Genomic DNA, 24,259 nt, shown 5'->3' with positions numbered 1-24,259 from the left:
TCACTACCCCCGTCTAAAAAAGATAATATGGCGTGTCCGCCTAATGCTATAGAGACTTTGGACAATGGCAGTGGTAGTGAGTCATAAAACTCCCCTCGAAGTGACAACCTAGTAGCAGAGGAGTTGGACCCAAAAGGGAGTGCAACAACAGCATATCCTACAGGAGCTCACTCTGCCACAGAGGGGCTACTAACAACTCTCCTTACAGAATTAAGAGACACATTTGCTGTCTCTGAGAGTAATAAATTGAAAATACAATCGGTCTGTGAGACTCTAGGGCCTAAATTGAACAATATATCTGAAAGAGTAGGGGTCGTAGATTCAGCCGTGGGGGAACTTTCAAAACAAGTTGATGACAATGCACGGTATATCCAAACGATAAAAAGGGGTGATAAAATCTTGCTGGAAAAACTGTAAGCCTGGACAACAACGCAAGGAGGAATAATATCAGAATTCTGAATATACCAGAAGATATGTAGAATGGTGACATTAGAACCTTCATAATTAATCTCTTGGCAGAATTACACCCTGACATTGAGAAACAACTCCTCGAAGATGACGTGCAAAGGGTACATCGGGACCCATTCTCAAAAAGGCCGGGCAAGAAAAATCCAAGAAGGATCCCAGTGAATTTTAAAACATATGTACTTAAAAAATCCTGGCAGGAATGTACAAGAAAGCAAGCTAGTTGTTCCGCATCAGGTCAGATATCTCCCACATCACTCAGGATAAACAATGTGAGTTGGGGAAATCGATGCAAGAACTAAGAAATTAGGGTGCTACAGCTAATTTACGCTTCCACACTTCACTCAAAGTGATGTGGAATAACAAAATGTTTAATTTCAAAGATCCGGAAGAGGCAAATGCCCTAATAACGCAGATTAAGAGCTCATCCAAATGAAAATTATTGATCTATGCCTGACCAGAGAGAGAACCTAAAAACCAGAGGTACACAACTTTACCTCTAGTAGTATTAAGGGAGGGTTCCCTAAGGGAGGGAGGGGTCACACAGAAAATGGTCAACTTAAACATTTCACGCATGGAGTGGGGGAGCAAGTGGGGAAAAAAGCAAAAATGAAATGTCCTACTTTTCTCTTTAAAGGGAAAAGGTAACATGTAGGTTCAGGATTTCAAGGTTCAGGCAGGGAATCCAATGAGCTTTGGGCCGGTCTCTATTAAAAATGGGAAAGTAAATAAAATGAGAATCTTGTCATGGATTGTTAATGGGTTAAGGGTCCCCTCTAGAAGGAAAAGAATATTAGAGTATTTAGGATTGTCCGAGTGTAACGTCTTTTTGGTTCAAGAGTCACACTTACTGAAAGAAGAGTGGGAAGTCGTTTTAAAACATCAAAAGTGGATTGAACACTGTATTTGCACAACACAATCTTGTACAGTTAAAGGGGTCGCTATTTTAATTAAAAAATCTGCAAACGCTATGCTAGGGGGAAGCATGGTGGACCCCTTGGGAAGGTGGTCAATCGCTAGAGTTAGAATAAATGGCATCTGGATAACTCTTGCAAGCTATTATGGGCAAAACCTAGATGATCCAGCCACTCTGTACACTCCACTCTTCCATTTATCTAAAACAAACAACCGTATTATATTAGGGGGTGACTTTAATCTGGTTCTCAACCCAAGTCAAGATTCTACTTATACTGGAGTAGGACTTAATACACAGAAAATGAGAAGTTCCCTGAGACAGTTAATGTCTGATATTGGGCTTGTGGATATCTGGAGAGAGAAAGCCCATAACTCTAAGATAGCTGGTGGAAAGTTCACTTTTTATAACAAAAAATGTGGACACCGCTCCAGACTTTTTTTTTGTCAACATTGCTATAAGTAGGAATATCATTTCAGTTAGTCATGTCCCGGAACAGATGTCTGACCACTCGGTGGTCATTTAAGAACAGGTAATGGAAGTCAGTTCTACCCCTGTAGATGGACCATTAATCAAGTACTATTACTAGAAAATTAAGTAATAGATAAATTGAAGGGTGAAACAAAGGAATTCTTTGATTTTAATCTTAATTCAGCCTCACCTCAAGTAATCTGGTATACATACAAGGCCTATATAAGAGGCTCTTTAACAGCTATATCTTTCTCCCAGTCTAAGAAGATACAAGGGGAGACCAAACAATTAGAAGCTGACATACATACATTCAGGAACATCTAGAACAAGATCAGGAGAACCCCAATATTCTTAGAGAATTAAATATTTCGGAACACAAACTCGCTGACTTTCTAGAAATCCTAATTAAAAAAATGGGATGCTAGTAGATTAGCTCACCACAACTATGGTGAGGGATGTAGCAAGCTCTTGGCGTGGAAAACTAAAGTAGATCAAACAAGAAATTGGATTAGGGAACTCCGCTGTTTGAGTACTGGTAACATTATATCAGAGGACTCTGAAATTGAGGTATTTTTCGTCCAATTTTTCCAGAATCTATACACCGATGAGATCTCACCTGATGAAGAAAGTATGGAGGAGTTCCAGTCAGATCTAGCACTCCCCAAACTTAATCAAGACAAAAAAGATCAACTAAATCACCCCATATAAAGGGAGGAGATTATTCAAGTGATCAGCTCCCTAAAACGGGGGAAAGCCACTGGCCCGGATTCTATCCAATATGAATTATATATCATCCTAAAAGAAGAACTCGTTCCTTTTCTCCTTCAATTATTTAATTCATGTTATACCGAAGGTCATAGCCTCCCGGTGCCATGGGATGAGGCCCGATAACAATCTTAATAAAACCAGATAAAAAACCCAGGCACTGTGAGTCTTATAGACCCATTTCACTCCTGAAAAATTTACACCCAGATTATTACTTGACAGCTAAAGTAATAGGCCACCTTATACACAAGATCAGAAAGGGTTTATGAAAGTGGTCAAAGGTCAAAATTTCACTTTATTCGGTTAAAATTTTTAAAAGCATCAAACCATACTCAATAAATTCCTTTTTCACTATTAATCACATCACTGGGTCCTAATTACACAACAAAGTATTTTACAATATAAATTGGTGAATACATATACACAATAAAAAGGTTTGTCACCTGAAGGAGAGTTAATAGTTTTTAAAATCCCAAAAATGTCATATTCAATTATATAAAAACTATCTAATAAACTGTGTGCGAGAAATGCAGGATGGGGTAATCATGGTAGCAACATTTTCTTTCGACATCTCACGGCGCCTGTGATGTAGTTTGCCACCCCAAAACAAATTGCAGCAGATCCTAACATTTGCAAATAGACCAGGGGTGGTTTGGCCTGTTCAAAATTACACCCTCTTAGTAGTGGGAGAATACATTTCTTTCGCTGTAGTACATAAAATTTACAGAAAAGGATCATGTGGAGGGTATTTTGCTCCGATTTATTGTCGCACGGCACGGTCCCAACATCCCATTTTTGGCAAAACCCCTGGGAAAAGATAACAGCCAGGGCAGCATGCCGTGTTTAAACTTCAGCAGAACAAACAGGTGGAATGGCTTATTTATATATGTCAAGTACGGCTGAATCTAAGTCCCCTTGCTTAACATAACAAATTTTCTGACCGAAGGTTTAGCCAATTCCTCCTCTTCCCTTTGGACCTTCAACCTGTTTAAATACTGAGATTTTAATGCCTTAATCATGATTTTGCTTAGGGCCCTAGGGTTTGTGAACAAGTCGGGGCTACCCATTAAGTCTGTTTGCATTTTGATGTATCGAATCCATGATATCGCCATAGCCTTATCTAGGGACAAGCAATCCTGGATAATTATTGGTTTAGGTTCAGCGCTTGCTGGGCCCAGATCCTAGCCATCCTAGTAATGGCGCTACAGCAATCTGGTCAGAAATATAACCAACCCCCAGATATTCATGCAGATTAAAACATGCTGCGGACTGAGGGAGAGATAAGACTTTCCTAAGAAAAACATTTTCTACCGTTTGGATCTCGCTTGAGTTAATATAGCCCCACACCTCACTTCCATACAACCCATGGGCAAACACTTAGCGTTGTAAATTTTCATAATGGCCGGTAATGGCTTACAACCTAAACGTTTAGCAAAGCCCAACAGAGCCCCTGTTGCCCTCGCTAATGTTTTTTTTTCAGTGCACGGTGCGCGACCCATGATCTTCTATCATCAAAAACTATACCCCAGTATGGGAAGGTGGATACTTTACTAAGCTCCAGCCCCTTACAGACAAACGAGACCCCTTTCGCCTTTCTGCTTCCTAGCGACATGGTGTGTGATTTTTTTAAATTAGTTTTTAAATCCAGGGAGTCCATAAAATTTATAAAGCAGTCTAACAGGGATTGTAAATTTTGTGCGGTCCTCGCTACTAGTACAGCATCATCTGCATATAATAATGCAGGAATCTTTTTTTGACCAACTCTAGGGATATCCTTAAATGTTAAAATCAAGGCTTCACCCAACTTGGATATATGGAGTGTAAATAGCAGAGGAGCAAGGATACACCCTTGCCGTAGCCCTCTCTTTACTGGCCATGCATCTGTCAAGCTCCCATCCTTATTGTAGTGAACTGCTGCACTGGTATCTTTATGCATTTCCGCTAGAAAAGATATCAGTACTGGGTACTACTCCTATATCAGACCGGGAACTCCAGAGTTTCTGACCATTTACAAGGTCGAAAGCAGTGGACAAATCCATAAAAGCTAGATGTATATTCCCTGCTTTGCGACCGTGTACTTCCCTATCAGAAGATGTAGATTGAGGCACTGCCCCGCAGTGCCTCTTCCCTTTCTAAACCCGTATTGTAGGTCTGAAATGACTGCATTCACTTCCGACCAGTCTGTCAGCCGGTCCAAGATTACTTTCCCCATTATTTTGGCAGCTGAGTTCAAAAGAGAGATTGGCGGATAACACGCCGGATCCTCTCTTGAGCCCTTTTTAAATATTGGAACGATCACTGCTTTTCCCCAAGACACTGGGGGACCCGCTATGGTAGCTGCATTAAAAACGGAAGTTAAAACCTTTGCCTATAAATGCGAGTCTGCTCTATAGAGGTCAGCCGGAACCTCATCTGGGCCAGGTGCTTTCCCATGTGCAGTGGACTCAATGGCCTCAGCAATTCTTCTTCCGAAAAAACTATCTTCCCTACATGAGTGACATCACATTGATACATGGAAGATAAATTATTTATTCCAGCATATAGGCCACCATAATGCTCCACCCACATGTCTGGAGGGATAAGGCAGTCCTGATTTGAATTTTCTGTCTCATTAAACAGAGGGCAAATAATTACTTTTCAAAATTGAGTGCTACTTTTCAGTACACTCACTCTGGTCAGCTCCTCCCATGCCATGTATTTCAACTCCAATTTTCTTCCTTTAATCACATTTTTATAGGCCCTTTTTGATTCCGCAACCTTCTGTGCATCCATGTCAGGCTCTTTAAGCACCTCTATAAGTGCTGTGTGAGAGTCGCTACAGGCTTGGTTAAACCAGTTTTTTAATTTCTTGTGCCTTATTTTACTTTTCGTGGTAAGGTTAACTACTACCTGTGCTGTAATGCGATTAAAAGCGAGCAAAATCTCCCAGGGGTCTGAATTACCTCCTAAGCAGGTCGTCAGATCCAGAGTATTACTACAGGTTTTCCAGAAAGTCACTAGGAGTGACTGCCTCCCATCGTAACCTGCGACCTTGACATTTAGGGGCTATGTTAGAGTTTCAAATAGTGGATGAGACAGATTCAGCATTTAGGGGCTCATTAGGATCGCGGACGGACTTGAGTCTGTCCGCGACCCCAGAGTAGGAGGGAACGTCCGCATGGGCAGCGGCGTTCCCTCCTTTCAGATTAGGATGTGACCGCCAGGGTAGCGGTCACATCCTCTATCTTTAACATTGCGGCGGGTGCAGCTTCAAGCTGCACCCGCCGCAATGTTAAAAATGCATACATTGCATTTGTATGCAGAAAGCGGCAGGCACTGTGCATTGCCTGCCGATTTCTGCATACAAATGCAGGGGGGTACCATGGGTACCCCCCATGTGCACCCCCCACCCCCCTTCACCCAGGGGGCCCGCAACGGGCCCCCAAAGTCAAATTCCGTATGCTTTTACCACGGCGGAAAATCCGCCGTGGAAAAGCATCTCTTTTACTCTATCCTAATATGGCTGGCGGTGTCTGATAGACACCGTCAGCCATGTTACAGCTTGTCCGCTGCGGTTGTAAGTCAACCGCGGCGGAAAAGCAGCGGGCTGAAACTAGGACCCACCAGCCATTCTAATGTGGCGGTGGGTCTTTGGTGGATCCGCAGAGGATTTTCCGCATCCTCCGGGCCGGCGGTGGCTTCTGCCGGCCTGGAGGATGTGGAAAATCCTCCATCCTAATCAGCCCCTAAGTACCTTAATATTAATAGTCAAGGTAAGTGGATTATGGTCACTATAGCCTCTCTGTGTGACACTAAAAGGACCTAATAATTCCCTCAGCAAACATGACACAAAAATATAATCAATTGTAGACTCATTACCTTGCCCGTTAAAAGTTGGAACGGGGTGCCGACTTTCCCCCTGCACTGGAGCAAACAAACAATATAATGATAAAAAACTCTCCAGATAAGCCCCACTCCTAGTGTGCTCAAAGTGAGTGGCCTCAAATGGATCTTCCTCAGAATCCAAGTTCTGTAGACATTTGGTGTGACAGACATGAATATAAAAATCACCAAGCACTAACAAATAATGAAAAGTATTGCTACATTCTTCATAATCATCCAGGGACCCAGCTAGTACATGTAAATGTTCTAATTCATCATTCCTAGTAAAGAAATTATAAAAGTTTACCACAAAAATATTTGGGAGGTTATCACCCTCCAGTCTTACTGCTAAGATGTTAGGGGAGCTTGTCGAAACTAATACAGCTTTATATAGTAGTTTCAAACTAAATAGCAACATGAGGCCACCCCTAGGTCTCCCTATTCTTGAAGGAGTTGCAAATGTAATAAATGATTGGAACCCATCCAGGAAATACCTTTCTCTGTCTTCCCATGTTTCCTGCAGAGCAATAACATGATAACCTCCAAGAAGCACCTCCCGATTAGTATCCCCTCTTTTCGATCTTAGTCCGGCGATATTCCAGGATAGGATCGCCAACTTGTTCATAGACCTGGTGGGACTTAGTTCCTTAGGGTCTTGACTCCTTAATGGCAGGCTATCAGTTACTAGTGGGTCACCATCCCCATATTTCACTAGGGGACTCACAGTTCGATCTTCCCGATCGACATCCTACCCTGTTGATATATAACTGAAAACTCCCTCACTGGCTTGTGGGGCCCTATTTCCCACTAGATCACAAACATCACATATTGCTTTTAACTCAGTGGTCGAGCTCACCCTACACCCGTCCACTGTTGTAGCAGTTCTCCGTTCTACACTTTCACTGGCCCCCAATAGTTCTTGATTGGCCTCTCTAATCACCCTAGCAAACTGTTTAGATGGTTCAAATTGGGTTAATCTAGAGTGGAATGCTCCACAAGATCCTTTAACTATTGGCGAAACGGCGTTAGTGGGGATGCCAGAGGAAAAAGTTATTAAAATCACTCTGTAAGCTAGCTAGTACTGAGGGGTATACAAGGGACGTGTAAAAAGTATTGTGAGAGGGGTAACTAGAGGGGATGCCAGAGGTGAGATTATCAGACCACTCTCTTGACCGACTAATGCAGAGGAGCATACAAGCCCAGTATAAAAACAATCATGGCGGGGGTGACTAGAAGGATTTCCTCCCAGTCAGTCACAATCGTTTAAACCCGAAAGGGCATTAACTCTGTTTGTGACCTCTATGCCTAACAGATAGGCTGGTCCCCCCCTCATTTGGGCTGCATTGAGTCTTGGGGGTATTGTTTCCCACCCTTCTGGCCTTCTGGGATAAACCTGATTATTACCGGGCATCCTATTTCTATTGGTGTAGTGACTATTGGCGCCCTGCCACCCTGGTCTATAAAAGAAACCAAGGGGCAACATTTCTATTCCCTGTCCTCCCCTCTGTGAAAAACCCTCTGCCTCCCTAAGTATCATCTCAACTGGTACTGGGCTGTTGAAATGTATTACAACACAGTCTCCTTCTCTGCTTTTCCTAGAGTGTCCCACCCAGGATACTCGACGAGCCATGATTATATTATGTGCTACCCTATTGCCTCCTACGATGTTGCAAGAGAGCCAGTGTGTGACCTTGTTTTTAATCTGGGAGAAGTCCTCTCTTTCTCCTTGACGGAGAGGGGGAAAGTTTCCCAGAACAATCACCAAAGGAGTGCTTTGGGGGGGGAGATCTAAATACAAGCAATTGCCCACCCCCTCCATTAGCTTATTGGGCTGTGTGTGTCCATTGGTCATTGTAGCTAGTTGTTCGCTCTCAACCCGATGTGTTTGGGGAGTCCTTCACAAGCCTACGGCTTCCCTCCAGGCTCTGCGGTCTATCCTTTGTGACTATTAAACTAATATCTTTAATAGCGGGGATTCTTTTTTCTACTGGTGTTGCAGTATTTATGGGGGCTGGTGCGGGGTTTGTTTAGAATTGGGGCATTTGCCTGATTGTATAGCATGTCCTCCCACCTTATCGATGTCTATTAGAGAGTGTAGCAATTGAGTGTTATCAGCAGCAACCTGTTGCAGCTTATCTATACTAATGCTAATTGTTTTCAATCTCTCGATGAGAGGTAACATTAGGGATTTTACAAGCTGTTCCACCCGTCCAATCAAGCCTTCCTCTCCCTGTACTGTCGGTGGTAAATGTTTCGTTTGTTGACTTTTACCATTGTTTTGAAGAGGGGCTACACTCCTATTCTGGGGGCAAGAGTCCACCTCTTTCTGTTTGTGTGAGCCCACCCACTACTTGGTGTACTTACACATGACCTAATTGCGTCAATAGATATGGCACAGACCTATAAAATTCACTTGGCAGCAATGACTCTGGATTCTGCCAAGGCTTTCAATCAGGTCAACTGGTCTCTTTTGTTTAAAGTAATTCAACATCTTGACTTGGGTGAAAACATTTTGACAGCAATCAAAGCTATTTATAAGAATCCTACTGCTATTATCCTGCTTAACAGGAAACTAACTAGGTCAATACAAATAGGAAGGGGTACTAGACAGCGGTGTCCCCTGTCCCTCCTTCTGTTTAATATTCATATCAAGCCTTTAGCGTGTACACTAAGAGCCTGCCAGAATATTATCCCCTTCAGTTTTAATGGATGGGAGAAAAAAATTGGATTGTACGCAGATGATCTTATAATCTATACTAGTAATTTAGAAAGTTCACTCCCTGAGATATGGGCTAAACTAGAGAGCTTCTGGATGGTTTCTGGATACAGTATTAATCAACAAAAAACTGAATTAATGAAATGGAATACCACCTTGAGGAGCACTTACACAAAGAAGGAGATTAGATACCTTGGCATCCAAATCGTTCAGAACATCGATAAAATGGCTCGGGTTAACTTTGAAAAAGGCACAAAAAAGTTAGAACACAGTTGCCAGCAAAGGGGGGCTCCCACTTTCATTTTTAGGTAAATAAAACTTATTTGAAATGTAAATTCAGCCAAAGTATATGTTTTTATTTAACACTATCCCTTTAGATTTCTCAAAAATATGGTTTAAAAAGGTGTAGGGGATTTTTTCAAGGGGAAACAACAATCTGAGAATTGCTTTAAGGAAACTTAGAATGAGAAAAGCTTATGGAGTAATAGCAACCCCTGATTTATTTCTATACTTCTGTGCTTTCCATTAAAAAAAATTTGACAAATATTATTGGAAAGCGAATTCTTCTCTCCACTCTATAAGGCCCTCACAACAGAGATCTCTCAACAAGCGGAACACTTTCCTTTAAAATTTGGTCACCCAAAATATTTTAACACCTTGAATGCTCATGTCGAGCTTAACTCGTCATGAGCCACGGCGCTCAGGTGCTCATGACGAGTTCAGCTCGTCATGGCACATGGAACGCTCAGGTGCGGGGAGAATTCCCCCACTGTGTTGAGCGTTCCATGGGAGGCAATACACATGTGACGAGCTGAGCTCGCCATGAGCACAGGAGCGCCGTAGCTCATGACAAGCTCAGCTCGTCATGAGCATGGGAGCGCTGTGCGCGCCCCCCCAGCACAGCGGTGGATTAACCCCCACAGTGAAGGGGTTAAGAAGGTTAAATTAAATATGCTGTTTTCAGCTACGAAGCTATGGTCTCTGGTTAGACGCTTTCTAATGGTACCGTATACAATGAGATGGAACCTGTTTGGGATTTCCCAGGAACAAAACTGTTTGGAAGATGCGCTTGCAATTCCCCTTCGCACTAGCGGTATCAACACCTGGGGGCAATTGATCGTTGAAGCGGAACTGATTTCCAGGCCCCTTTTTTCGGCGGTTCGTGAGAACTCAGTCTCAAAGTTTGAATATTATCAGCTGAGTAGCTGAGTAAGATCTGTAGGGAAAGAGCTAAAAGGGAATTCGGGACTGGCTTAGAAAATCTGTTCTTACAAAACCAAGCCTAAAGAGGTATCAGAATGGAATTGGTTATAAGCCCAAAATGGAGAAGATATGCAGGCCTAATTCAATGAGATATGGGATATGGACCTGCCGGATGGAGACCTAGAAAAAATTGGGCAAGTATCAATTACTTTTTTATGGTCATATGTAAATGATGCCCTTTTTAAAAAAAACACCTTCACAGTGCACAAAGCCCACTGGACACCTTTTAAACTATCGAAAATGGGAAATCAAGAGATTAAGAAGTGTCCAAAATGTGGAGAAGACAAGGCAAACGAGGTGCACATTTTCTGGAGTTGCCCGGTAATATATTCCTATTGGCAGAAAGTAGGTAAGACCATTTCAAATGTTATGGGGTTTGAAATAGAACTAACAAAGATGTCTATAAATTTTGGGACACTCCCGGGGGACTCAAATGGTGTTTTTCTAACAAAAATACATAGACCATTGTTTTTTACCCTGATTCTTTTGGCTCGAAGAGAGTTATGTATTAAATGGATTCAAACCTGCCCTCCTTCAGAAGAGGAGTGGATACACTCCATTAAGAGGGTATCAGTTTCAGTTTCAAATGCTTTATTCGGTATATAAAATATAACCATATAGCATACAGAAAAATACATATAATACATCATAAAAGGATTACATTATCATATAGGATCCAGAACGTATACAAGATGTTCACAAATTTGGATCGGTAAGTCAATTTATAAAGGAAAAAATTGAGATATTTCACAGGCAATTAATACATCGTTACATGATTTCCTTTGAATAAAGTGACAAAGTGCGAAGTCCCAAAGCTTGTCAAGGAAAATTGGAGTGACACGTATAATGTTCATGAATATAGTTCCTAAATTGAAAAACATGCTAAAATTCATAATCTATAATGGTTTCATCTAATTAGTGTAGTCGATTGGTTTGGAAGAATAGCACCAATGCATCAATAGTAAACAGATTATTACTAAAATCATGGTATCATGATAATGTGAATCATAAAATAATGGATTTCCTACCGGAAACGCATTTCAAAATATAGGAAGCTACATGGAAGCATACCTCTGTGCTTTTCAAGTCAAACAATAAATGCAAGGCATCTTTGGTTCTTCTTATATTAAATTTTAAGAATATATGCTTTAGGTACAGTTTCCTATAAGGAATATAAAATTTGCAAAAAAAGTGACAACAGCTCTGTTTGGATGTCCCATCACATGGGCAGGGCAAAGTTCTACTCCTTTTGATTTGAGGGAAAGACACTAAATGATGCACAGTGCCCAGTCTCAACCGAGTCAAAACAAAACGGTGAGAACTTCTGGTGACAATTGACAAATATTTTTGGAAACCTTCTTTGGTGTTATGTTCGTTATAGAAGGCATATGTGAGTTGGGATACATATCTAGAGGACCTAACCTTCTTAGCATTTTCCAGGAACAGATCTTTAAACCCCTTTTTTGTCACCTGGACACCCATTTCTGGATTCAAAAAGGGATCGTGGTTAAAGACTGTCTTAAACCAGAACCGAATGTGCCTAAACCAGGGAATACGCATATAGTTGTCTAGGTTTAAACAGTCCTTGATAACAATTTGGGTGAATTCTGTTTCTGCCTTAGACCAGATAGATCTTCATAGGGATAGGGGGCGTAGTGCTGCCAGATCTCCAACGTAAGCTAAACCTACTTCCCTGTGTAAGATCTCTATGGAAGCGGATGCCGGGGTACTCAATATACGGTTTAGGAAGAGGTTTACCTGGTGTTGAAGCAGCTTACAGCTACTTAAATTGTGTCCCCAAACGCTGGCCCCATACAATGCAGATGACAGACACCTCATGATGTAAATGTGGATCATTTCTTTGATTCTGCGATTCCCCAGCCTGATTGCGAATCTAAAGATACTGTTGATGTTCCTCGTCAACTTTAAATTTACAGACTCCTGTTCGCTAGTCCAGCCCCCGTCCCCAGAGAAAATTATCCCTAGATAGCAAAATTTCTTGACGGGTTCCAGCCTGACGTTATCTAGAAGGAAGGTCCTTTTGTGTTTGGTCTTTTTGCCACATGCCATGGTACATGCCATGGTACAAGTTTTGCCCTTGTTGATTACCAATTTCCGTGTGGTTATAAAAGCAGAAAAGCTATCAATAAGGTGCTGCAGACCATTTTGGGTGCACGATAAGAGTACTGCGTCGTCTGCATAAAGCAGAATTGGTATGGGCTTTCCGTCAATATATGGTGCATCCACCGCGGTAGTTCTGAGTGTCATGTCTACATCATTGATAAATAACGAAAACAAAAGTGGTGCTAAAACGCATCCTTGCCTTATACCTCTGTTGACTTTAAAGAAGGGGGTGCATTCACTGGCCATTCCATAGCGTACCTTGCATGTTAAAATTTCATATAATCTAGCCAGGAAATATATGATGTCTTTTGGTGCTCCCATGCTAATTAAAACAGGCCATAAAAGCGAATGTTCGACCAGATCAAAGGCAGAGCTGAGATCGGCAAAACATAGAAAAAGATTTCCTTCCTTGACTGTAGTATATTTGTTAATAATGAGGTCCCCCTCCTGAACCCATACTGTATTGGTGATAATAAGGATTTCTCTTCTGCCCAGGTTTCCAGTCTGGAAAGAAGGACCCTACTAAGTAATTTGATGGAGGAGTCAAGGAGGGAGATGGGTCTATAATTGCAGGCCTTGGCCCTGGAACCCTTTTTGAATAGTGGTATTAGGATTGACTGACCCCATGTCTGAGGGAGTTCGAGTTCGATGGCAGCATTAAAGAAACGTGTACAGATGGTGCCCATAGTAATTTCTCATGTTTATATAAATCTATTGGCACACCATCCGGACCAGGGGCCTTTCCACCGCTACTTTTTTCCAGACCTGCCAAAACCTCATTCAAAGTAATAGATAGCGCAATGATTGGCCATTGGCCTGAGTTTTGTAAAATCAATTCATCCGAGTTAAAAATCTTGGAGAACTGCTCTAACCAATCTGTACAACTAACACTAGAAGTCACAACAGGAATAATATCATTTTTTAGAAAAGGGCAGTTAATTGTTTCCCATAAAAGTTTACTATTTTTTAGGGTTGCTGCCATGTCTAATTTTTCCCATGCCTCATCTTGTAATTGTTTTTTCCTTATTGCAAGCCTGGTTTTGTACCCACAGCAGGGCTCTGTGGTCAGAAAGGCACACCAAGTGTGCCTCACTTTCTTTCAGAGTGACTTCTCATCTCCCAAGCCTGTAGGGGACAAACAGTGGTAGTAGTAATGTGAATATTGTCAGGGTCCTGGGCCCTGTCTACACAACTACTCACAGTAATAAAAATGTTAACGGAAAAGTAGTGTTAAATTCTGGACTGCATGGGGCCCCTATGTTCCTGGGGCCCCTGGCCCCTGCCCAGCATGCCCATGCATTAATACTGCACTGATTACAGTCCAGAGCAACCTTTTTTCCTAATACATGCCTAGTAGAGAAGGTCTGGCCTCTCCCACATTTTTCAAGTTGTTCTTCCAGTCCCCTATAGCCTGGTTCTTCATCCGTACATGCGATGTCTGACTGTGCGCTTGCTTGCATTATGGATATTTATTTATCATATGTACAAGCCTTGCTTGTATGCAAAGGAAGTATATGGAGAGCGAAACTGTGCATATGGCATAAATTGGGGGTACCTAAGATGGAGGATTGGATGAAAAGCCCTAACAACAAATGTATGTTGCAGGGTTCCTCCCAGAACGTTACAGGTATCAATTTGAGTGAATCAGACAGTGGAGTATTGCTTAGTTTAGAAAAAGTGACAAAGGGTCTCTTTCAAGAGAATACATTTCTATGCCCTTCCCTTGAAAGGCTAAACCCCAAGGGTTACCAGGTAGTTAAGTGAAGCAGCCTCACTTGCCTTTGAGCTCTTGTTTTGGGTTGCTCCTGAGAAGGGACTCCCGACACCACCCTTCCTTCCTGCTCACAGTTGTAATAAATACAATGGATTGACTAGTCTATGTGGAGATCACAAAAGTTCAGAACTTCCAGAACCATTCACAGAACTACTGGAATACACAAGGACATTACACATTACTGAAAAATGGGGCAGAACATTCTGGTCATGGTGAAAGGTTTCCTGACCAGAAGCCTGGGACCCACATGAGTGCCGACCACGTGATTCCTCTTAGTTCCAGGGTTGGGTGCTGACCAGCAACTCACCTTGTTAGGATTTGGACTAGTATCCTGGGAAAGAAGCAATGAATTCGAAGGAGATCGCTGGATGACTGCACAGGAGGGGCATTGAGCGTTTCTATGCATGAAGATGTTTCTCAGAAGAAAGCCAAGGTTGTGAAGGGCGCATTTAGATGAGGCAACACCACTACTGTGACAAAGCATGCAACGCGCAATGAGAAGCTTCTACAAAGTCCGAATGTGAAGTTTGAATCAACACCTGTGTGAAGTGAAGGGTGAGACATGCCATGAATGTACCTCATCCAATTTTTTCTTATATATTCTTTTAAGTCTAAATAAGAAACAAAGCATGAGCTTGCCAGAAAGCTTCCAAAACCAACCGAATTTTAAAAAGCCAACTTCTTGTAGAAACAAAACTTCCCTGCTTTTACAAGGGCAATGACTCGAGAGACTCCATTACACAACCCAGCTACCCTTGGATACTCTTTGCCTGCTATTTAAGCTTTCAGGACTGTGCCTCAGAGCACCACAAGCATGGGGGCACACGTGCATCCAAGAAGCAAACAATAAGCTTATTGATAGAAGAATTGAAGCAAAATGTCAGCCCACCTGTAATTAATTAAGTTAATGTTACAAGCAGCCAACCACGGAGAAAAGAGATGTATTTTATGTGATTGCATGAAACTGGTACCGTAAACAAAAACAATGACATTTTGCCATTGTTACTGACTGCTGCACTGTTAATCCACCCAAGAAGCACACCCTTCTAAGGCATTTCACAACATTACCAGCAACTTTTACATCTCCATAGAGTTCAATGAGAAAAAACAAATTGACCAAATTCAAAGTTAGTTGAAGCCAGCAGATTATTTATGGACCCACATGGTTGAAGGAAGAATTTGTCAGCTTTCAATTTTGGTAAAACAAAACCAGCCTGAAGAGTTCAAGATTCAGAAAGGTTTTGAGGGAAAAATAAGTTTTCCAAGACACGTGGGAGAATGCACCACATTTTTTTCCTGGAAATTGGAGTCCATGAGCATTTTGTGAAACTTGTTTATGGAATCACCCATTAAATAGAAGTGGACATTTGTATGTGTTCTTCCTTTATGGTGCAAACAGTGGTAATCGTGGCCACACCCTTAGGTAATAAATAGTGTGCTGAAAGCTGTTATTTCTGAGTGCATCACTGTCCCAAGTCTTGCAGACACATATGTCTTTTACTGTGTGGTTTATTGACTTACTATAGGTGTGAACCAGCAAGGCATCTCTAAGCTAACAGAGGAAGGAGGGGGCATTCCCTGTTAACCTGGATAAACCTTAAGGGTGATAGACCTCTCGTTAAAGGTAAGTGTTTTGCTAATTTTATTTATCATACACCTATAATGGTTATCAGGCAACTATTTAACATAACATAACGTGTATTTGTAAAGCGCACGTTCACCAATAGGTCTCTTGGCACTGAATAACAGATGTTTATTATTACCCAACTCAATGTTACTCATTTTATCGACTTCCGATGGATGAAAGGCTGAGTGGGCCCGCCGGGATTTGAAGTTTGTTTGCTTAAGAATAGAAATAAAAATTATGCAAGAACTATCTGTAAAACCTGTCAGAAATCATGGCATGACAGTTGTGCACAGAAGACCAAGTGGCAGCCTTTCAAATGCCATTAAGAGAACGATCCTCATAATATCATCAGCACTACTTTTTCTGTGGTTGAATGAGCTTTGTGCTCTCGGGTAGAGGAGCATTTGCTGCTTATAACATAAGAAATGAATTGGGCAGTTTTACTTGATGCAAATTGTTTGATCAAAAGAGTTTGTCAGAGAGCAGCACACCTCTATTTTCAAGGGACATCTATATGTTGAAAATAATAATCTAAAGCGCTTTAAAATGATCTTATTTTGTTCAATAGTAAAGGTCGTGTTTCGCAGATTCTTGGCAGTTGTAATAGGAACTAGAAAACAGACCTGGAGGGCAATCAGTGCAAAGGATGTGTGTCCGTGTTAGGAACAACAGAGACTGTGTCAGCTCTTCACGAGTTAGGTCAGAGAACCAAGCAAACTCTGAATTATGCCAATCCGAGGAACTTGATTTGGATTTTTCCTCAAGTTTTCTGTCTCTGCAAGAGACCTACGTTTTTCTGCAGGTAACAACGGTATAGTGACCGACATTAACTGTACCAAAGTCTTAACTTTCTGTTAAGTAATGGACACTGAACCTAGGTTGATTCAGGATTTATTCCAAATAAAGAACAACGACAGAGCAAGCCTCCTTCAGTCCTTCTCCCTGGCTAACCCCAGAAACGAATGCCAGTTGTCAGGAAGAACGACTGAAGAATGGAATCTACAATCAAAAGAAAATAGTAAGTAGAAATACATATATATTCCTCGTGCAGTGACACAAGGTATACAATTCATTTCCTCGTGCAGTGACACGAGGTATACAATTCATTTATAAAGGGAACGCAACACATCTCCCCCCTTAATAAATATATTAACGGAACACATATACAAATGATATAAAGATAGAAAACAAAACTAAAATGCAATTTGATTGTTCATCACAAACAAAATCTTTTAGCCATTTTGCTTTAGAGTGATTGCGCGCAGAACGGTCACTAATATCACCATTGCTGGTTTCCGTCGTGACCGCCGTTGCACCATAACCATCTTCGGGAATTTTTGTTCAACTGAAGTACTAACATCAACTACTGTTCCAGATGTCCCAATACCAACACTAGTACCAACCATTCTGCTCTTCACAAAGGAAGATTCAACAGCAGAGTATTTGCAAGTGTCAACAATAGAGGACACTTTAGTAGGATGACAATTATTGCTAGTACCATCTTGAAGAGACTGAGAAGTTTTAGTATTATCAATGTGAATAAGATCATCATCAATAATAAAATATTGAGATGCTTTTCTTGATAAACCAGAATCCTCACTGTTCTTGTACAAATGAATTTCACTTTTAAGTACTGCAAATTTTTTCAAATTCCATACCTTTCCATCACTTAGCTGTACAGCATTGCAAAATATCTTAATGACTTTCAAACGTTCATAAAATTGACTTTCTCCCTTTTTTACTTTCCAGGGTTTCTTGACTTTAACTCAAGTACCCACCTTAACATCAAAGGATTTGCTTTAGGTTTTAGGTCATACACCTCCTTGTTTTTAGGGTGTTTGTTCTCAATTCTGGACCTCAAAACATCTATGGGTACACCGGGTTTGTCAACATTAAACATTGATTCAGGATTGCATTTAGTACGAACAGCTCTCCACCTCATGACTTCAAATAGTGACACTCCTAAAAAATCATGTGGAGAAGTTCTATAAATCCAAATAGTTTTGAATAGGTGCAATTCCCAATCTCAGTTATTACTGATGGCAGATTGTATAGCACTTTTTAATACTCTGTTGAAAAGTTCAATCATGCCATTCCCACTTGGGTTGTATAAAGATGTAGTACAGTGCCTTATTCCAACCTTATCAAAATATTCCTTAGCAATTTTAGAAGTAAATTGGACACCATTGTCACTAACAAGTAACGCCAGAAGTCCTTCACCAACAAAAACACAGTCCAGGAATCTAATAACTTCTTCACAGTTAACTTTTTCAACAATTTTCAGAACAGCCCATCTTGAGAAAAGATCAATCACAGCTAATACATATTTATTCTGAGAACCAACATCATATCAAATGCCATGGTGAACTTGTAATTATTGGTATAGCCATAGGAGGTTTGAAAGTAACACAAGTTTTATCTGAGTTAGCACACCAAACACAATTCCTAATAAGCCTCTCAATAAATAAATCCATTCCTGGCCACCAGGACCATTGCTTTATCCTTTGCTTAGTTTTAACTATATCACCGTGGCCTTTGTGACACATTTTAACTATAGTTTCTGTAAGTTGTGTCGGAGGAATGACCTTATCACCTCTAATGATATTTCCATGTGAAATGGAAAGTTTATCACGGATTTCCCACAATTGTTTAAAATTGTCAGGTAAGCTGCATTTGGACGTCCAACCATTGATAACAAAAGAAATAATTTTTTGTTATACATCATCCTCCTTATAAAGCTTTTCCCATTCTTTTTTATCAATGTTGGGGAATCCCTAATCATGACCTAGTGCAACTTGAATATTTTTCCATTCATGGTCAGAACTGTCAACAAGATTAGTGGACATACGTGATAAAAATCTGCCACCACATTTTCTTTACCAGGGACATAAATAATTTTGTAGTTGTAGTCTTGTAATCTTAGAGACATTCTAGCAATTCTAGGAGAAGCGTTGAACAAACCTTCTGTGGTCAGCAATCTCATCAAAGGTTTTTGGTCTGTCCTAAGAATGCATGGTCTACCCCAAACAAATGCTCTGAAATGTTCAAGAGACCAGATACAAGATAAAGTTTCTTTTTCTATCACAGAGAATTTCTCCTCAATGGGTGAAAGAGCACAAGAGGCATAAGTAATAATTAATTCCTTCCCTTCTTGATTTACCTGAGAGAATACAACACCTAATCCTTTCTTTCTAGCATCTACAGTGATATAGTTCTCAAGTTCAGGGTCAAAAGCACTTAAGGCTGGTGCATCGGAAATTGCCTTTTAATGTTTTCAAATTCTTTACTGCATTCCATAGACCAATTAAATTTGGTTTTGTTCTTAAGTAACTGACGTATGTTAAAAATTTTACTCGAAAAATTTCGCACAAATTTAGAGTGAAATTCTAGCAATCCAACAAAAGAACGTACTTCATCCTTATTTTTAGGATGAGGAGCATTCAACACGGAGTCTACTAGGGCAGGTTTAGTAGAGACTTCTTCCTCACTGATGCCATGTCCTAAATACATAATAGACTTCACTGCAAATTTACATTTTGTGTGTTCAACAGTTAATCCCTTTTGTTCCAAAATACCTAAAAACTCCTTGAGGATACCATCATGTTTTTTCTTGTCCATCTTTTCCAAAAACTAGAATGTCCTCCTGGAAACAATGTACCTTATCAAACTTACTGAAAAGTTGATACATTAATCTTTGGAAAATCGCCGCAGCAGAGGCGATACCGAAAAGTAAACGTTTGTACTGAAAACACCCTGAAGGAGTTATGAAAGCTGTCAATGGTTTCCTGTCATCAGTGAGAGAAATTTGGTGATATGCTGTGGATAAATCTATTGTGGAAAACCAATTAGCATCTTTAATTAGACTGAGCATTTCAGAGATCTTTGGTAAAGGAAACTTATCTAGGACTAAATTGTTATTTAAATGTCTGAGATCAATACACAGTCTCAACTTTCCGTTGCTGCAACATGCAACAACGATCGGAGAAATCCATTGTGAGAACTCATCGGTTCAATTATGTCAGCTTTAACAAGTTTTTCAAGTTCTAGATCCATTCCTTTCTCAATAAAATAGGTATATTCCTAACGTTGTGAATTTTCAAACAAGCATCAAGTTTCAGCACTATTTGGTGTTTAAAATCATTTAATTACCAATTTATTTGCTGAAAACCTTAGGAAACAAATTTTAAATATCCTTACAAAAATCTGTATTGTCATCTAAAAGCATGAGAAGATCATCACTATTGGGGTTAGGAATTATACCAAGGTTGCCTAGATCTCTCCACCCCAGCACTGAAGGACCCTTTTTTGACACATATAATTTGCCAAATGATTCCCTTCCTTTAAATCGAAAAAGAAGAGATCGATATCCAACCATATCTATCTTTTCTCCTGAAAATCATTCTGGATGAATATCAGGAGGAAGCAATTCATCACCTAGTTTGTGTACACATTTTCTTTTCCAAACCTATTCATTCACTATAGTGTACAGAGATCCAGAGTCTGCATACATTTGAACATTAACACCTCTTAAAGATAATAAATATAACAGTTTCTTTTTGTTGTCCACTTTCTTATCAATTATATGTAACAACAATAACTCTTTAGACTCATAATCACTAGTGTTTTCAGTATCAGTGATTATATGCGAAGAGAGCCTCTTGACTAAATGATCTTCCTCATCAGAGCTAGTCTCATCAACACATTTCACTTTAGACCGATTTTTTACTGTGACACACTTTTGCATAATGGCCAACAATATAGCAGTTCGAGCATTTTTGTTTTAAAGCAGGGCAAAATTTCCTAGACGCTAAATGTGAACTACTACCGCAGCGATAACATTATAAATTATCACTTTTTTTAGATGAGTCATTTTTTAACAACTTCGAGTTCATTTTTTTGTTCTTGTCAGCAGATTTGTCTTTAATTTTGCTGACTGTAATATCAGTTTTATCATCTGCTTTACCGTCACTTTTTAAAGCTTTAGCACTGCGGCTGGAGAGTTCCTCTTTTCATACAAGAGCTAAAATATCTTTCAAGTTTGAATCACCATTTATCCATAGCCGATCTTAGATAGAGGAGTCTCTGGTATGCCTAACCACTTGATCTCTTATTAACTGGTCTTCCAAGTGATCACATTTGCAGTCATCAGCAATAAGTCTAAGAGCTGATACATAATCGTCAATAGTCTCATTAGGTTCTTGCTTCCTATGGAAGAATTTATATCTTGGTATTCCAAAGCAAACTTTGGGTGCAAAGTGGTTATCAAAGTCTTTCAATATAGCAAGAAATTCATTAATGTCTCCACTTACAGTTCCTTTTTGCATGTAATCATAAGCTTGTAATCCAGCTAGGCCAATAGAATACACAAAAAGTGTTGTTCTCCTATCTGCTGACATTTTATTATCTAAGTCAATAGTTTTATTGAAATTTAAAAAATAGGCTTTCCACTCTAACCATTTCATCGAGGTCTCAATTCCTGAAGACCAAAAAGGTTTAGGAGGTTGAATGGTAAAATTCTGTTGTGTTGCCCTATTGAAATATGATAAGGCAAAACAACGAAAAATAAAGGAAATAAAATGAAATATGTATGAGCAGACAAAGGTACTATTTTAAGTAAATAAAAATAGGACTATTGCAAAATGCTGGAAAGAAATAGGTGAAGGAAGTCTTACTGAAATGATTGGGAGATCGGAGAAATGATCAGGAGAATAGATCGGATAATTGCAGCTTCCTCAGATGAAATTGATGAAATGTTTTCTATGTGAGTCTAGGATGTTTGCGGGATTCAAAAAGGTATCACATAATTACCCCCGTACGTGACCTCTGATGACAGAGAGCGCATACGCAATGACAAATGCACGTTGAGACACAATGACGCTGACGATTCAGTTGAGCTCAAAGATTCTGCCGGCTCACGCTGAAGTCCAATTTGAAGAAAGCTCGGTTCAAATAGGAGAGTAAAATGGAAAGAAAACCCAAATTTTTAAGCAAAATCTCACCACGAAGATGAACACTTGTAGAAAACAAACAGCAACTTTCAGGATCAAAGCCAAAGAAAGTAAATATGAAAAACACGAATTCAATAGAAAAATCAGAAATCCATGAAAAAGAATATTTGTGGGTTCTTGATGTCGTTGTTCAAATCGTCGCCAAATGTTGTTAAGTAATGGACATCAAACTTGAGTTGATTCAGTATTTATTCCAAATAAAGAACAACAATACAGTAAGTAAGCCTCCTTCAGTCCTTCTCCCTGGCTAACCGCAGAAACGAATGCCGGTTGTCAGGAAGAACGAACGAAGAATGGAATCTACAATCAAAAGAAAATAGTAGGTAGAAATACACATACATTCCTCGTCCAGTGAAACGAGGTATACAATTAATTTCCTTGTGCAGTGACATGAGGTATACAATTCATTTAAAGGGAGCACAACACTTTCCCAATGCAAGTCGAAATCTGAGTAAAACATTACACTCTGAGGGAACAATGTCATTTTGCTGATAAAAGCTAAAATATTCTAGAGAAAATATGACTAATGACAACTATATTGTGTGTTAAGTTTACACATACATGTTTTGTGGGTTTGTCTATAAGAGTTGCGTGCGTGTGTGTGTGAGTGTGTTTGTCTGTGTCTTTGTGAGAGAGTGCGAGTTTAAGCCTGATAACGGGCGGTCGGCTGAAGTTCACGTATAATAATCCTATGTGAGTGGAATATGTTTTTGCAAGTCTTCCAGGCTTGGCATGTTCTTCATCTTGGAGGAAGCTTGTTACTTTGCACAGCTAATGCCCTAATTGCCTCTCTTAGAGAGGCGCCATGTTTGGCAGCACTTGTTCTATTTAGTGTGCCAGGAGAGTTCATTGAAATGTACTGCTTGCATGGGGCATGTTGGGATTTTGTACGTTTCTGTGAATTCATTAATGCTCATTTGCTTCATACCTGGCATGTTGGAGCATATTTACATGAAAATGGTGCAGCGTGGGTCCGCAAGCAACTTTGCTGTGCCCATCTGTGTCATTTTCAATGGGCAAGGATGTGCAGAATTAACATTAATATGGTGCATCCTCCTGCTCACCCCGGCACCGGTGCTAAAAAAGCTGCCTAGCCCCAATGCAGGTACAAAAGGGGGTGGTGATGGACGGAGCATCTGAATCAATCAAACACTCACACCCAGTCAAAAGATCTGGGTTCAATCCATCACCGTTCTTTAGCCCACTCTGCCACCCCAGTTCAGACATGGCTATATGCAAATCAGTCTGACCCTGTGCCTCATGGGAACAGTCCAGCCCGAACTGCCAAGCCATGTCTTCCCTGGACCGGAAACAAGCTTCCTAGGACCGGTTTCTGGCATTCCAGCCGTCTTCAGCCCGGCTTGCTTGAATCAAGTGGCAAAGTGAGCAAGGGACTCACGTCTGAGCATACCCTGCCACACTTATGGCGGCCAAAAGCGGTACAAAAGGGGGTGGTGATGGACGGAGCATCTGAATCAATCAAACACTCACACCCAGTCAAAAGATCTGGGTTTAATCCATCACCGTTCTTTAGCCCACTCTGCCACCCCAGTTCAGACATGGCTATATGCAAATCAGTCTGACCCTGTGCCTCATGGGAACAGTACAGCCCGAACTGCCAAGCTATGTCTTTCCTGGACCGGAAACAAGCTTCGGAGGACCGGTTTCTGGCATTCCAGCCGTCTTCAGCCCGGCTTGCTTGAATCCAGCGCCAAAGTGAGCAAGGGACTCACGTCTGAGCATACCCTGCCACACTTATGGCGGCCAAAAGCTGTACAAAAGGCACCTTTGCACCGTGGTGCAAGGGTGCCTGCATTGCAGGGATGATTCTGTTTGTGCAGGAAGGGACACCTTCCTGCACAAAAACAATAATTAATGGCGTTTTGCTCCTTCAATATCGAAAGTGCAAAAAAACGAAGAAAAATAAAAGTATTTCTCCTCATTGCGCCACATGAATGCCTCCTTTTAAAAGGCGCTAGGTATTGATGCAGCCTCACATTTACAGATCCTTTTAAATCTGGAGCAGTGTCAAAAAGTCATGGGTGTTGCTGGGAATGCCAACAGCAACATCCATTGCACGGCCCTTTACCTCAGAAAACTGCATTGCAGAGGTCCATATTTACAAGGCTGTGCTAAGCCATACAAAGTGGATTAGTACAGCCTTGTAAATATGGGCTTGCATAGAGCGCCACTGGAGTGTCAAAAAAAGTGACGCTCAAGTGGCGATAAGGTCTTGTAAAAACTCAGCGCCCTGCTAAAGAAAACTACAGAG

Source organism: Lissotriton vulgaris, chromosome 2_1 (assembly GCF_964263255.1).
Source record: "Lissotriton vulgaris chromosome 2_1, aLisVul1.2, whole genome shotgun sequence".
NCBI classification, from domain to species: Eukaryota; Metazoa; Chordata; class Amphibia; order Caudata; family Salamandridae; genus Lissotriton; species Lissotriton vulgaris.
This window is presented reverse-complemented; position numbering follows the sequence as displayed.